The sequence below is a fragment of the Cimex lectularius genome, unplaced genomic scaffold (genome assembly GCF_000648675.2).
Source record: "Cimex lectularius strain Harlan isolate CLEC.00 unplaced genomic scaffold, Clec_2.1 scaffold28, whole genome shotgun sequence".
Classification (NCBI taxonomy): domain Eukaryota; kingdom Metazoa; phylum Arthropoda; class Insecta; order Hemiptera; family Cimicidae; genus Cimex; species Cimex lectularius.
The window spans coordinates 2,581,910-2,600,152 of record NW_019392712.1 but is presented as its reverse complement, the minus strand read 5'-3'; positions in this window follow the sequence as shown (position 1 = coordinate 2,600,152).

Genomic DNA, 18,243 nt, shown 5'->3' with positions numbered 1-18,243 from the left:
ATGGCTAATAAAAAATTATCTAGTTTCATTAATTTTCAATATAAATTTGTACTATTTTGTTTGCTCTTAATGGCTGCTCAAGAAATATACTGCATTATTTATTGTTTTTTGATTTGGCAAAAAGCCATTTTGACAACATATTTTATTACATACAACTCCCAGTGATATTAGTTTGTAGAACATTATGGTTCTTTTAAAAACTTGACAAAACTTTTCATGCTTTACTATGTTTTGTAGTTTGTAAATAAAATTTATTTTTATAAAATTGCTACAATTTACTAAATGTTAAATGACATCAATTTAGTAATTGTTTTTTTAATAAATTTTATTATTCAACAGTACCTTTTATTGGTTGTTAATTTTCAAATATATGTAGTCAATTGACATAAATGTACCAAATGGGAGAAATCTTATGTTTTCATAGCTTATTCAGTCAATTTGTATATGATGACTAAAGATAGAAAAGTTGTAAAATTATTACAATTGAAAAATTGTTTTAAAGTTATTACAATTTGTTAATTTTTTCATTGTTTGGTACAATGGAGAGATTGTTTCGCAAGAAAATAATTTAAAACTTATCCTAAGATGTTAAAAATGTTTTGATACGTTTGAGCAACTTACAATTTCATAACATTTAAGTTCGACCTGATTGATTTTTAACAATCTCAATCACTTTTTTTAGCCACGTTTTTAAATTTAAATGACAAAATAGTTTCAAACGGCATATTTGTGATTTGTCGCCATGAACAGGGTTTTTTTAATGTTTAAATTGTGAATTATACTCCAGATTTAAATCCTTTCAACATTGAAGAAATACCTGAATGCATATAATAAAACCTAATCTAAATTTTCCATAAATAAACTATTATTGACATAGATAATGACTGATTACTACTGATTATTTACCCATTTTCATATTATATTAGTTTTTATTTTTACCCTCGAATAATCTCATTAATAATTTTACATATTTGAATGAAAGGAAAGTTCAAGTATAGTAAACATGTTATATTAAAGCAAATATTTGTTGTAGAATGTATTTTTTAAGAAAAAAATCTTGTTACATAAATAAAAGAAAAATTTATAAAGAAAACTGTGTGACCATGCAGAAAGGATGGAGATGTGTAAGGTTTGAACATTCACAATTAAAAACAAACAACATTTATATAATTCTCAAAATATTTTAGCCCTCAATTCCAAGTAACTATATTTACTAGTTTTTATAAGCTAAACTGTATAGTGTGTATGAACTACTGTTTTAACATTCTTGTATGCTACAAATTAGCAGGTAAGTATCAAAAAAAATTAATTTATGGCAACAACATAATATTGTTTATTTATACAATTTTTTTCTGTTCCTGGATTTTTTAAAATTATTTGTTCACTACGATTAAAGGCCTATTATGCGCTAAAAAAATGAAACAATATTCTTTTAAATATGGCAACTACATTTGGAGAAAACTGTACTGAAAGGAGGACAAAATACAACTTTTCCAGGAGATGCGATTTTTTTGAAGAGTTCGAATTTTCCCGGTTGAGGCCGATTTATGCCTTAAAAACCTTATACGCCGATTTTTCTTGTAGTAGGAAATTAATTGGCGATGGTTTACTTGAGAATTTAGTTTTTGACCCAGAATATACATAAAAGAGAAGAGTAGAGACAGAATAATTAAAAGAAAAAAATGTTTTGGTTCAAAACATCCTTAAATACTTTCCTTCTTTTAACTACCATTCACTTAAGTGAATACGAAGAATAGAAGAATATTCTTCTACCACCCATACATATAATATCCAACTAATATAATTGAGGGTCGATGGTATATTCAATATTTCTACTTTCAAATCACATTTCTTCACGTGCTGCCATCATACGCGGGCTTTGGCTTAAAGATAAATGTCCGTGCATCAACCTCATACAGCATATTCTTAGTGGGATATTCTTGCGCAATTTATATTATCTGAGAGCCGCTTATTGACTCCTTGATACAAAGCTTCTCAGCTGATCTGGCCCAGCAATGGAGCACTTCCTTTTTATCATATTCGCTCTTGCCAGGGCAATTAAACAACAAATATCAAAGGAAGATTAGGGGCTATTAATGGCCAACTTCCACTTCTGACATGCTAAAACAAAATTTAATGCCTAAGCTACCGTTCCTCCTCTTGGTACAGAGAGGTAACTCAGACATAATCCCATCTTTTTTGGTGTTGTGGTTGTAAAAAAAATCGAATTTTCATGGAACGTGACGATCCGATTTACGAAGAAGCGAAAGCTAGTAATTTTGCAGAATTTGTGGTGTTTATTGATCTGCGAGTCGGTGAACATTTGTCAAACTGATCAGCACTGGATCATTCTAATTGATTTGTCTACTATCTCGCGGGTTCAGATGTCACTCAACGCGTTTCGCCTTACGCCATCATCAGTGAAGAATTCCTTGTTCCTGAGGTTCCTGAAGACCAGCAGCCACAGCCGGACAACCCGATCTGAAACATATCTGATATTGAAGGAACTTCAAAAATTTGGGAGCGCTTCATTTTGTTTTACATTTTAAGCTATTTTTTAAATATCCTTGGGCAAGGCTAATATTTTTACTCTATAATTTGCATGTCTCACAGTAAAAAATGAATTAAAATGATGGGCATTAATCGAAAATCAGCGAGTTCTTGGATAAGAATTTTCAACCGTATTCTTTTGCTTGCTTAGGCAATACTTCCATTCCAGTGCCTCGAATGCCGTAATTTTCATAGTTCAGTCTCCTTGGTGGAATTTTTTAAACCAGCTTCAGGGTTACAATTAATTGCCCAGGCATCTCCGTGTTGACACGGCGTCTTCACCCTCGACTTGGTATGTTAAACACTTTTTAAAAGTGGTTAAAATGAGTTCAATCTGGTAGATAAATTGTTTTTAACATTTCATTAAAAACTTTGGATTGAATTATTATTTTATTTGAATACACGTTAATATTGAAAAATTAATACGTCTTACGCGTGTTGAAAATTAAAAATCTAATCAATCCGGAAATAATTAATAATTTTTTAAAAAAGTTTTTAAACTAATGTACAGTTAAATATCTACGAGTCTTACCATTTGATCAAAAAACTTCAAACTTTATCACATGTTTTATTTAACTAAAATAATCTCTTTTCTCCATTTTTACCATATAATAAGGCAATTTAAAATCTTTTCATACATCCATCTTTTTAATACCATCACGCTTTTATCACTTTTAATGTCTAATTTAATGCCTATTTTTATTTAATGTTTAAAAAAAAAATTTACAACACAATTCCTTCGTTCTCCAGGGCATACAAAGTAGAACATTCGATTATCCCCACGTCCCATCAGTTTACGTCAATTCTTGGTATACTTAAAAACTCCCTTGTAACCAAATAATCGTTATTTTCAAATCTTCAAATATAATCCCCGACATCAATTTGGATTTAGGCGTGTTGCCGTGCCGACATCATCGCATCCTTCCCTAAGGAAAAGAAATGCTGTTCATAGATGTTGAACTTGATCGAAAGAGTCATTGAGTCACTTACTGAATCCTTCTACGGACGCAGGTTTTTTTTTATGACAATTAAACGCGAGGACTATAGACTAATGTGGGGTCCAGCTGTTGTCGCTAGGGGAGTGGTCAAGGGTTTGGTCTGTTATTTCAGTTGTCGATTATTTTATATTTTTCTTTTCAATTAATGAAACTAATTTGTTCACAATGCGGAGAACTAGTGGTTTCAAACTTTCTTTCTACGCAGAATGCCACGATGTATGTACACAATGTATATTTCCAATAGCACCATCGTTTACAACATAAATGCTCTCTTTATAAAAGATACTACAAGTTACACACAACAAGTACTACTAGTTACAAGATGCTGCTAAAAAAATTCCACAAAAACAACTAAACCTACTCTAATCCGAATATGTTACAACTTTCCTTCTTATTTCTTCTAAATTGGCCTTCTCGTCGTATAATATGATCATACGAAAATTAATAATTTTTTTTACATAGACAGTGGCTAGTCCGTGAGATTTGTCTAGATCAGGAGAATAAAACCTTACACATATATATTTGTAATATGTATTAATATATTTGTTTACAGTAATATTATTAAAACGATGATATGAACTTTTGTGTGCTCATTGTATATTGGTAGAGGCGTCCGACACGTATTTGCCACGCGGTCCTGTGTTCGATCCGTCACAGCCCATGGTTTTTTAATTGCGTCTAGTATGAAATAACTATTGTAAAGTAGTTCGATCTCTCGTCCACGACACCCAACGAGTAGTTGGACATTAAGCCCTCCTGTATGAAAGGAATTACTTTACTTACTTACTTAGTAAGAAAAAGAGCTTTAAATGAGTAAAAAAAAATTCTCTAAGTACTGTTGATGATCATATAATTTTCAGATTTTATTTATATTTTATACCTCCACCCAGGGATTTTGTCAGGACGAGGGAGCCCAGAGAGCATTACGACATTGTGGACAAGTTCCACCAAAGTTTGCCAAACGTGAAGAAACGGAAGGGTCGGATGAGAAAGGTTGAATGAGAAAGATTGATTCAGGCACATCATGGGGGTGGGGAATAATGGCCGAACATTGGAATATCGAGTCTTCCATTTTTGATTTTTATGACAACCTTTTGACAGAGTTATCTCGCCGTTATTTATCATATTCTTTCTACATAATTTGTACATACTTTCATATTCCATTCCATTTGGAAAAGGCGTAACCAGAATATTGAGTGAATGATATACATTTATAGACTATCCATGAAACGAGAATTCCTATCCAATCAGTCTGCATTCAACATGTTCAAAAGTTAAACGCCCTTGATAGGTCTCTGGTACTCATTTGTGCCACTCATTTGTTCATTAGATCCGGCGGGTATTTTATGCAGTCAACGGTTGAAATATTTTTTCTAGTCGTAACAGTGCATGGAAAAATTCTGCAGTGTTTATCCACTCTCATTAGATGGCGAGAAAATCGCCGAAATGTGTCTTTGTGTTACAAAAATATGCTCCTGTGGCCGTCCCAGCGCTTGCTTATTCATCTCCTGCCTGGCTAAAAATATCGCCCCTCTCTCAAAGATCGGTGTTTTCCAAAGGCTTTTTAAATTGTTTTTTGGTAAGTACTCTTCTGAAATGTCTAATAATCGTATTCATCCATTTCACTTCCAATATAATATTTTGGCTACGATGTTATTTACGTACCATTCCAGGGCTTCTGATGTGCGAAATAATTTAAGATCCTGCACACAGTGTTTTGACACCTGCGAATTTTTCCTTCGGCTTTCTAGAGTAGGTAATTATTAGTATTACAGATAATTTTTTTAATGACCTATTTTTTATTAATTATTTCACAAGTCGTCATTTGTAGTCAATTTTGTTTATGAATAAATTCATAAAATTCCCTTATATCACATCTTTGAAACATTTTCTATTATCATTATAATTTTATAACAGAAACAATAATAGCCATAATTAATTAAGGTTTTTAGTTGAGATAAAAAAGACAATGGCACGAGCGGGATTCGAACCCACGATCTTCGGCTAGATACGCCGCTGCTCTACCACTTGAGCTATCGTGACCTCGATCCACTCGGACACTAACTTCCTATCTCAGCCCCACCTTTTGAGTTTTCCCTCCTTTTTGCCATTTTTCAAATGTCGTGTAATCGGATTGGATTCTCGGCGACAAATGAAATGGCCACGGAGAGCTTTAGTGAAGGTATATTTCATTTTAACTTACTTATTCAATTCACTAGTTTTTCCTTCCCCACCCCTTCAAAATCAAACGTATATAAACGTAAAACAGCAAAATCTCACTGGCACTCTTAACACGACACGCAAGAATGGCACAATGATACAGAAGACAAACACTTTGAGTGAGTAGAAATACTTTGAATATAAAAAATATATTTTGCATTGTATAAATTCACTTTTTTTCACATCCTACATGTATTTGTAAAATTTAAACAATGTTTATAAATCCCAGGCCCTGAAGATGGTTTCAATAAAGATCGATACGTTGGCACGATAAAGAAAATGTTCATCATTTCTAAGAAAATGTTGTTCTAAAACCTACGTCACACCAGACCGCATCTCACCACCTCCAAATAATGTATTATAAATATTGAATATTTATATATTAGTTGATACCTTGCTCGAAAACCCTTCAAATTATATTTATAAAATACACTTGCAAGAAAACAAGGGATGCAGAGGGTTACCAGTAACTAGGTACCACAAACATTTTTGTTCTCGATGGCTGGTACATATTGGTATCAACCACAACATTGGCATATGTAAAGTATGGCTGAGATGAAAAGTTATTCTTATGAGCGAGACTCGACCCCACGACTCCGGCTCTAAGCCCGTGTGCTCTAACCCGTCGAGTCATCGTAACTTCGGCCCTCGGGACACTGTTCACTTCAACCTACAACTTTTTCAAGTTTCCCTATTTTTGACATATATTCAAATTTCGTGTAATAATTTATACGGGCTACGGGGAGCTGTTAGCGATGTGCAGGTATTTCAGTAATTAGTTTATAAATCCATTTGCTTTTTAGTTTGTCTTATTTAACCAAAGTAATGATTTAAATTGGTTTATAATTTTTATGAACAGTGTAGTCGAGATGGGTTGGTGTCCCGGGGGTCTGATGTCCCGATAAATCAAGTGGTTATAGAGCCGGCGGTAGTGGATTCGAGTCCCAATCGTGACTCTATTTTTCGATATCAACCACATTTTACATAAAAATTATAAATCAATTTAAATCATTACTATCATTAACTAGGACCTACTTAAAAAATATGGATTGTAATTAATGGAACCCTAACGATACTTGAATCACACCTAGTTCGATAATTATTGGAGATTCATAATCATTATTTTGTTTACTCACCTTCAAAATTTTTTGGTGCGAGAACATTTTATTAAATATTGTAATAATTTTGACAATGTTGGCACTGAGTCTATCTTCGAAGGCGTTTGGTGCCTTCTATTACCAACTTAAAAATGTCAATTTGTTGACATCTTTAAGATTGTTTTACCTTGATTATGAATAAAAATAGGTTGAAATCTTGGCAGATAACAACTGAATTTGTTTTTTCGACCAGACAATACAGAGATCCAGATTAGTCGTGAGTACAAACAGTGGTCCAACATCTAACATTTTGAATAGAAACTAATGTAAGGTAACAAACATCATGGCCTTTTTAAGTCATATTATACAAGTTTATGAACCTTCACTTTATAAATAGTACAAAGAATTAATGTCTCTATATAGAAAATTGCCAAATTGCAAATCCCGGAGGTGGTTTTTTCTAAACTTCAGAACGCACGGTGTCTCTCCGACATTTATTTCCAACAACATAAAAAGTGCATACCCTTTTAATATAAAAACATGCAAACTTGTCAGAAAATTTAAAAAAAAATTGCAATATTGAGACTGATCTTCAAAGAAATTTGAAAACATCTGTTAAAAATTTAATTAAGTCTGTTTCCGTTCCGTTGTACTTTTGACTGTCGTTCTGTCGATCCGGCCATATGTTAGTATGTTATTAGGACCAATACAGTTGTTGTCGAACCGCCCTGGTGAACGCATCGATTATTTTGTTAAATTTCGTCATGGTCTCCGGATACCGTGGCGTTCACGTTCTCGAGATCGTGGTTTGTCGTCNTTGTACCTAATTTGCCTTTTAGCAATAGCGATTGGCATTTGTCAGGAGCAATTTTTAATTTGGCCTCTTCGCACCATGTTTTGATCGCCGTCACCATTGCTTTTGATTTTTCCTCTAGCTCCTTCTTCGTATCGGCCTCTATGATGGTGACAAGGTCATCCACGAAGGCGACGAACTGAGTTCCCATTTCCTCCAGCTTTTCCAGGAGGCCGTTGAAGACAACGTTCCAGAAAAGTGGGCCTAGGACTGATCCTTGAGGACACCCTTTTGTGACATTTTCTGTCGTAACCGTTTGCTTCGTTGCTATCTCAGCCCTTCTTTCGTTAAAATAGCTCACGATCAATTTGAAAATGTTTTGAGGGATGCCCTTTCTTTTGAGCTCGTTTAACAATGTTGTCCATTCAACGGAGTCGAAGGCGCCTGGTGTGATAGGTGTCTCCACCATAAGGTAAGGGTTTCCTGTTCCTTTTTCCAAATCATCTTTTCTCTCCGTTTCTCTATCCCCCTGGAACCCTCGTCGGTGAAGAAAGGAGGTGAGTTTTATTTTATTATTCTTCATTATTTTATTCAGTTTCGTTCATTTTCTGTTTTTAAATTAATTTCATCGACATACGTCCGTTGTCCCAGCGCAAACAAAGTCTATTTGTTGACCTAATGAAGATCATTTTGCCACGATTATGACCTTAAAATAAATCGAAAATTGGCAATAACAATTGAATTTGTTTCTCATCCAGACTATACCGAGATCCAGATTATTCGCAAATCCGTTGAGATAAGTTTGTATTCGAAGCACGCGGCATGTAGTTTTCTCGTATTCAATGCACCAAACTCAATGGGTTTTTTACCTCGTGTCACCCGCCGTTGTGTCAGCTTGGAAAATGAGGAAACTAACTAAACGCGTGATTCACTCGAACGTGTGTTGAATACGAGTTAATGTTCGCTACATACATTCATCATTTCATATATGTAAAGAGGATCAGTAAAAGTTTTTATTTTATTTTGTTATTTTTTTTATTTAAATATTTTATTACACTGCGATTTCTGGTTACATTATATAATTTGATGATACGTAGATACACTCAAAGACACACAAAAAAAAAAGGTAAAAAAAGACAATTGCATTTATTTGTTTATTTTACATGATATTACATATTACATGATATTATATATTACGTGGTATTAAGATTAATAGTTCAATTCAAACGTAAACACAACATTATTAACCTGTCGTTTACCTTTATAGAGTGTTATTAATCTTTTTCACTCTTTAGATTTAAAAAAAAATCAGTTCAATCCTTTCCAGAGCCAATTTTTCGAGCGATTTATTTAGTATTTTAAATTGTTTTCTTTGGTAAAACAATAAATTTATTCAGAAATTTAATTATTAATTTGGTTTTTTGTAAAACTGTGGTTTTAATTTGAGAAGATCTCGCCCGGGCTTTGGCCTACGACAAACGTAGCCCAAGTCCTGGGTGTACCGTGCTCTACCATCTACGATAGTCCACAGCGGTTTAGGGCCACCAGAAGCCTCGATCGAATAAGAGAAGGTAGTGGTCGACTTCGATGTACGAGGGCTAGAGACGATCGTTTTATTGCTCTTGCCGCACTACGGAAACGTCATTCAACTAAGTAGTCGACTCCAAACGGTTCGTAATGTAAGGGTGAGGTCTAAACCAGTCATCAGAAGGCTTCATGAGTATAGCGTAGTCTCTATACGTCCAGCATCAGGTTGTTTACTGCTAGAGAGTCATCGAGTAGAAAGGCGACTATTTGCAAATCGGCAGCTCACTTGGACACTTCAACACAACGAAGATAGTTACGGTGTGGGGTGGAATTAAGTCCATGCACTTACCGAACTAATTGAAACAGTGGATCTGCCCCAAAGTTCATTGAAGAAATTCTTATGGAAGTTGTGGTCTCATTCGCTCAATTCATTGGGGATAGCTTCATGCTAAAGCATGATAATGCTCGACCGCATTTACCAAGTTGTCACCCATTACTGGGGGTTGTAGGGATTACTATAATAAATTGGCCAGCGTATTCTCCTAACAGGAATCCCATAGCACACTTAATGGACATGATAAAGGGACGGGTTAGGTATCGTTCGCCGCGTCCAACAAGTGTTGAACAGCTTCAAGCCACTCATGTTGAAGAATGCGATTCTATTTCATAAGACAAAATCGGTCACTTTCTTTCAAACATCAAAAATCTTTCAAACCATCATAATTAAATAATTTGATTAAAACTCTGAATTTTTGGTCTCGTTTAATTTGTTTACATTCAAATAAGTATGCTAAAATTAAGATAACGATAAATAATACCTATAGTTTGCAACAAACAACAAAATACGAGTGTCCGCTTTTTGTCTTTGAATGTACACTGAGGGGAGCAAATGATCAATATTATTCGTCTACTTCAGTTCACTAAATAAAGTTCACGACTTTCTCTTGAGACGCCTTATGGGATTGTAGGGATGGGTTCTGTTGGACAAGACTTGGGCGAGACTATTTGGGTGATGGGAGAGGTAATTGTGGAATTTGGTAACTTTTTTGATAAATAGGATTTTAAGGTCATTATGTAGGGTAGTATTGGAAACGTAATATGGAGCATTTTTAATTGATATGAGGACTTTAAATTGAAATGATTGGAGACGTTGGTTATTGAAATGTTTACAGGTTCCCCACAGTTCTATACCGTATTTCCAAATCGGTTGAAGTAGCATTTTGTTGATTGTAAGTTTGCTTTTCTTTGGATTGTCGTCCTATAAGTTTGTAGAGTGGACCGGCTGTTTGGTATCGTTGTTTCAGGCGTATATGCTGATTCCATGTTAAACGGGGGTCTAGGTGGTGGTTTACTTCGAGATTTAGTTCGTTAACATTGAGGCTTGGTCGGAGCACACTGCCATGTGGTACTCCCACGACCAGATAGCAGTATTCCAAGTAATCTGATCCTTGTCGGACCAGAAAGAACTGCTCTGTGAGTAAAACCGGAGGATTAAGTAGAGGGTAGAAGGACACACATTTCACCTTTTTCTGAAAATATTCGAATATCATCCTCTTTCTGAAACCTGAAAACTAATTAAAAAACCTCATTATATTGTTCAATTAGTTTACTTCCCGTTATGTAGAAAGTATTTGAAAAAATTGGCAATATTAAACTTCTCTAACCTTCTCCCAGATCATTAGTTTCGCTTTCGCTCCCACCATTTTACATTCCAGCAAATTTTTAACGTTGTGGAACGTATGTACCAACTTCCTTGAGCGCAAAGAATTTGTATGGGATTCTTTCTTTACCACAAGGGTCTACTGTACAAAATTATAGCTTGTCCTTTCAAATACAATTACATTAAAAATGAAAACGCGGATAGCAATAAAGTAGTAAGTGGTAACTCTTTAAAAGGGCTAGAAGTAGGAAAGTGGAATATGAAGGAAGTGGAACCCCTAAAGACTATAAATTTGCAGATAAAAAAAATAGTGTAGTCATTGGCAAAAGAAGACTACAAAGATACATAAAGTTATGTTTTATGTATTCATGAGAAACATCAGGGAATTGAAGACCCAATAAAGCAGTGCTCAGAATGAATGAAGAAGCATAAAGAGCTGTCTAAAACTCATTGACCAAGGGAAAATATTAGACTAAAAGGACCCAAAAGTATCCATACTTTAAGAACATAAAGTATTATATTCGACTGTAATCAAAATCCAAAAGTACACTAGAATTTAAAAAAAATTGTATATTAATTGTGTTTAGAATGAAGAGTAAACAATTTTATTTGGCTTTTAGATATTAATAATTCCCTTACACAAGCGACAAACTCCTAAAATATTTGCTTTGTTTGGACAACACTGAAAGAATGAACTGAAATATCTCTTGAAATACGCTTTCAATCTAGTTTTGTTATTTTAAGTGTCATTTTTTATATTAAAAATGTAGTTTTGAAAATGTAACGTAGTCGTACCAAACAAAATCCTACAGCACTGGCTACCTACCATTTTGACCACCAACACAACTTCGATTTCAACATTCCAAAAATATTAAACACAGAACAAAACAAACATAAACCTAACTTTTGAGAAATGGTTTACACCAACAGAGATAAACACAGCATCAATTACAGAACAGACACATGTGGACTCAGTCGCAGCTACGCGAATATCATTAATAAAATCCGAAATCAATAACATACTTATAATACACAAAGCATATAATACAGCATATAAAACAATCATTACACTCCACACATTAAACAATGCTACATAGTCAATTGTTAAACAATTTGTCTCTCCTTTTCCTAATAATCCTCGTCTATAATAATCCTGAAACGACAAACCGTTAACCATTTTTTCCCATTGCCGGCTCCTATCACCTAAAAAACGCCGACTCCTCACAGAAAAATGGATATCCGTCTGTATTATCTCACTGACACTCTCAACAGGACACACAGCAATGACACATCTACACAGAAAACACACACTTTGAGTGAGTACAAGTACTTTGATTTCTATCATTGTATAAATTCATTTTCACAACTTACATAAATTTGTATAATGTAAATAATGTTTATAAATCCTAGGCCCTGAAGATGATCTCAATAAAGATCGAAACGTTGGCGCGATAAAGAAAATGTTTTTCTAAACCTACGTCACACCAGACCGCATCTCACGGTCTCTAAATAATCATTAATCAATGTTCGCTAAATACCACACATTATTAATAATAGTACATCTCAAAACACAATAATGTAATTGAATGAAATTCCTTTAAAGCGCGATTTATAGATTTTAAACAAAAGCTGCTTCTTGATATTTTCTTTTAAAACGGTTCTTGTAATCATTTTGGAAGATCGGCAAAAAAAACGTTACCGAGAAGTTCATATTCGTAAAATGCACAGTTTAAAAGCTTTTCCATATGCGGATAAAATATGCAAGTGCAAAGTACCAATAAGGATACCAAGAATCTTAAAGTACAAATTTCTTCTTATTAAGGCGCTTGACTAGATTAAAACCCCACATGATGGATTGGTAGTGCGTGTTTAACATAACGATGCGCCTCATTTGAAATTACTTCTCGTTTATTTTATTTCCTACTCTCACTCACTCAANTTTTATAAAATTGTGTTTTAGGAAGCTGATTGACCTGCTATAAATGGAAAAATGCGATTAGATCTATGTAAATAAAACATATAATTATATGTATTTTCGTCGTAATTGATCATTTTCGTCTGCCTCTCCTCTATGGGTTGGTACGTGAGACGTGTTTCGGCATTTTGCCATCTTAAGGGTATCTGTGTGTACTGAAATGCTAAAACGCGTTGACAGACAAACCCAGTGAGGATAGGGAGACCAAAATGATTGGTAACGACGAAATAACAGGTTCGTTACCCCAAAGAAAAACCGCTCTTTTTAAGGATTGGATCAAAACCGCTAGAGTCACTGAGTAGTGAAATTAGACAGCCCGTTTTCATGGCTCACAGCTCGCGCCCTCCAAATTTATTTAACCCATAATTTATAATAAATTTTGGGGGTTTTCGAATTTCAGTCGACAGGGCCAATCGTAAAGGCTGATTGTCTGAATTATAAGGTTGTTTCTTCGAAGAAATGTCGAACTGTTCACCTTTATTATGTTATTGCCAATAATAATTTTCATTAAAAAACGACGATTTAAACGAAAAAGTTGGACAGTTAGTCAACTTTTACACACAAGTTACACTCAGTTTAGTCCCGGGGTAGAGCAAGCTAACGGTTTCTCTGCCTGTCGTAAGAGCCGACTAAAAGAGCTTCTTCACTTTTACCATAGTACCATACCATACCATACCATTTCTTCTCATCTCTCCTTTCTGTTCTCTTACGCCCCTCCAATTTTTCTCCCAACCGTGCCGTAGGTATAAAATGGTAAGGGAAGGCACCCTGAAAAAAATCTAAATCAAAATTTATAAAACAGGAGATTCCGAGTCTGGCTGGGGTCCATGCAATCCGGGGATTACGTTCAGGAGAACGGTATTTCCCAGGTATCGGTGATGAGTGTCAAGCTCTTTCTGTTGGAAGTGAACAGGATCAAGAAAATGTTATATGTCGACGAGCTCTGTTTTTATCTTTCTGGTAAGGATCTGACAGAGGTCGGAGGGGTAATGCAATCGGCGATTAATGCTGTAACTCCTAGCGCTGAGGAAACCGGTTTTACCTTATCCTCGTCAGAGACTTAGGAATCCACTTAGGATAGCCCACAACACACATCAACACTGTTTGGGTGGGGCGCCGATGAGGTACGAGGAGAGAGTGCAGTTCCTTGGACTCATATTTGATGGAAAGTTACGGTGGAAGTCACACATCAAAGCTGACGAAGTTAGTTGAAGGGAAACACTCGGATTGATAAAGTATATTGGTCACTTCAGGTGATGAGCTGGCAGGGAGACCCTACTAAATTTATTCGAAGCCTTGCTCTGCTCCAAGATGTACAGCTTATTCCTCGGCCCGAAAAACGTGTCTCTTACTCGTCAGGCACTTCGAGCTGTGTCAGGCGCGTTTAGAACCAGCCCCTTGGTCAACCTCTGTTGCGAGTTGGAAGTGCTGCCACCCGAATCCAGCAGGGAGTAAGCCAGTATACTCTTGGCTTTACGACGGGTTTCTTGGCCAAGAGGCTGATGCCTTGACGAGCACGATCCTCAAAACAAGCATAGCCAGGTATACGAGAGACTTCGAACTCTGTCGCGACCCCTGAGCATTCGCTTCAGCGAAGCCTTAGGGAGGGCCGATTTGACACTGGAGTCGGTACTTGAGCTGGGAATCCGTCTAACGCCTCCCTGGGTTCTCCCGGCCGTACTCGTCTGGGACGATCTTGCTGTACTAGCCGGATCGTTTACACCGTCGCACCTCTACCGATATTCTCCTGCATCTCAGATCGGAATACGTCGGATTTTCGCCTCGATTACCGACGGACGGGTCTAGACCGGCGAGGGTGGGGGCCTGCGCCGTGTATAGCTGAGGCATGACCACTTGTCCATGTTCGAATTGGATGCGATTTGGTATCGGGGTGATCGGAGACGATGTGGGCTCTGGCTATCTTGTCTGCACGGTCTCCCTGAGGGCGGTTTCGGTTATTCATGACAGATTCTCGGTGGACCCTCTCGATCTTATTAGAGAGATATGCTACGAACTCGGACAAGTTGGGCTGGAGGGCAACGAACGTGCAGACGAAGCCGCGAGGCCTCTAGATAGAACAAACGCGATCCGGCCCTGTGACGCTGTTCGAGCAATAAAGAACGCCATAAAAGATCGTGACTGCGTCGATGCGCCGGATCGTACGACTGGCAGATGGCCCGCTGAGGATCTGAAGCGCATGGAAGGGACAGGGCTCACTTATTTGAAGATAGGCCATACGATTTGGAGCAAACCCCGCTCATATGTCCCGCTTGAAGAGAAAGGTTGGTCAGCGTGTTACACTTGGTCGAGGAACGCCCGAGATCCTTACAGGGAGCGAGTAGGTATGGCACCCAACATAAATCTAGACCTTGGGCACGAGAGTAGGTTGTTGGGTCCCCTGTTATTAATGTTATTTAATTAAACTCGTTTGCAAGCTCTCTTTTTTCCGTGCAACCAAACTATACCTGAGGTTTTAGTTTTTATGAATCTAGCGCTGACAAGGGCATTTTTGCTAGCATTTTATTATCACTCACTGGAAAAAGCAGTAGGCCACATTTTGTAGTGTAAAGGTGCCAATTGAATACACTGTTGTCTGCATAGGCATAAACCTGAGTTATAATCTTCAACGGAGCAGAAAAACACAAGCATCGCAATTTACAAATGTTGTTTTACGCTAAGTACTCCAGTTCTGGAATTAACAACAGGCCAGACAAACTGGAAACTTCACTACTTCAATAGAGTGTAACTGTAAGTAAACTTGTGGCGGGTGGATGAATCTAGCGTTTTTTATTCAAATTTACGGAAAGAAATTTTTCTGGTTCTCTAGAAATCAGAAGGCTATGTGCACACTTGATATATCATTTTCTTGTATTTATTTTTCGAATTTCGAACCATATCAAAGGCTTGGCCCTTAGAAAGCTTGGTTATTGTATTTATATCGAAGATTCAAAACTTCGATTTTTATGATCTTCTGAACTCTTGAACATTTAGAGTGCTTGTTGTATATTAAAATTTTTTACTTATATATATGTATATATATATATATATAAATTTGTGTGTATGTATTTGTGAATAATTAAAATTGTGTTAAGAAGATTAATGAGAAGGCCAATGGTGGAATATCGAGTACCACATCGGCGATTACAGTGCGAGGTGGAACTGAAAAGACTTCACTGTTGGTTGCCCCCGGGGTATGAAAAACCCTGTTTCCTCCACGAATTGGAGCAGCGGAGCCATATATTCCCTGGTTTTCTGAAGGACAGGCAATCCTACGCGTAATCAGTATGGAGTAAAGGAACAGCACCTTCTATTAGGTGGAACACATCGAGAAACCTTTCTCTAAATGCCGGACACATACGCGTGCTTTGGCCCTAAATCAATGGTCGGTGTGTCAACTTCACATGGCATATCCTTAATCATGTGAGGACGAACCTTCTTCTACGAGTCAGATCCTCCAAGAGCCACCTATCGACAGTGCTCGTGATACGTGAGGGATTCTCTTTTGATATGACCTCTGCTGTTGCAAAAAGTCGTAAAAAATGTATTGCTGTTTAATGTCAGGGTGCCGAATCGCAGTATTTAAGTCGGGGGTTTGAACTTCCCGGCCTTAGCCGTCTCATCCGCCATTTAAAAAAATACTTTTTGTTTAAATTTAATGTTTTAAAACTCTTATTACATTCGAACAGGAAATATAGATCGAAAAAATCGTTATTAAATCTACGGTTTACGGTATCAATCACTGAACATACACAATAATCTTTTAGTACGACATTTATCACTTCCAACCATGCCTGAAAATCCTCCAACACGATTGAAGAAAAGTGGCCGCGAGAACTTCTCATTGAGTGAAGATTGAGTAGGTTTCAGTGTGAAGGAGTGTCACCACTGGGAAACTTTTCCTACAACAAACTCAAATGACAAATTCAACATATATGAACACATTTACTTAATACAATATTTTTAGTTGTAAATATCAAATAAATGTAATAAATAAAAAATAAATTAAGCCTTTTGATTAAATAGTTCAAATAATACTGATCAAATTAAATAATAAGCTGAAAGCTGATATAAAAAATAATGGATGTATGTTTTTTATATAATACATAAATAAATAAAATTGACAATCGTATAGTCAACAGGCGCCGGCGCTATGAAGGTCCTCCCTATATATAAGGGCGCAAAGGGTGTGTGGCGTCAGTACTTTGGGAACTCTGAGCACAGCCTTTCGCAACTCGATCCAATGGTACCGCGCGTATTTTCGAAGAAAAAGAAATAAACTCGCCAGAATTGTAAAATTAAAGACGATTAAATAATATTGCCAGGGGATGAAGTGGCGGGTTATGTTCGTGATCTGGGGTGTAACCGGTTGTTTCGCTTGGGTCAGCCAAATAAGGCATGGAAGGTCCAGAAGCCAACTGACCAGGCAGATGAAACGAAGCGATGACTACTGGGAATGGAGCACAGAGCCGTCGTCAATGAGCAGTTCCGACCCTTCCACATTTGCGAGCGCGTCAACGACCGAGCTGTCACCCGGTGAACGTTTACAGCACAGGACGGGGGTCAGCAGCCCAACTGGGGATATAGTGACAAGATTTTTGAGGATCGTTGAATCCCAACAGCAACTGGGAGAAAATTGCACGGCCGGCACGGATCTCAACCTTGGAGAAGGCGTAGTCGACAGATACGCACAGGTACGTCACAAGAAGCATACATATTCACAAAACCCACCGATTATGTATAAAAACCAGAGTATATAATCGTTTTAAATGAACATCAGAGATAATGTGAAATTATTTTTCCCTTTGTCACATTATCGCTAGTGTATCACGTTAGTAAACACCACGGTTCCACGATGATGAATATGAAATAACACATTAATGTAAAAATTATTTTGTTTAAATAAAGATTGAATGTGAAGAAAACCAAATCTATTTCATATTCAATTTAAACAGTAAAGGTTTCCCCAATTTAATTAGGTTATAATCAACAAATTTTCCAGTGTGTCAATCAAACGACACAAGGATCATGGACCATACCAACCGTGGAAGTTGCGATTGTTAAGCAAGAAAAAATGACAAATATATCATATTTATGCTAAAATAAAACTTTGACAGGCAATATTGCTAACAACAATATCTACATAAAATTATACGATATAGCACATAAAAATAAAAATTGAATTTTTATGAAACGGTGATAATTATATACAAATTGAACTGACCGGAAACGGAAAAATTCAATAAAACATCAAGTTTGTATTATTGAACAATAAATACAATAATTTATTTAAAAGTGAACGGTACGTTAATACCAGGATTGATCGATTGATTAGTTTTTGCGATTGTTAAGTAGAAAAGAATTATAAATTTATTATAAAATATATTTTATCAAAATGTTATTCGTGGCAAAACGCAACTTTGACA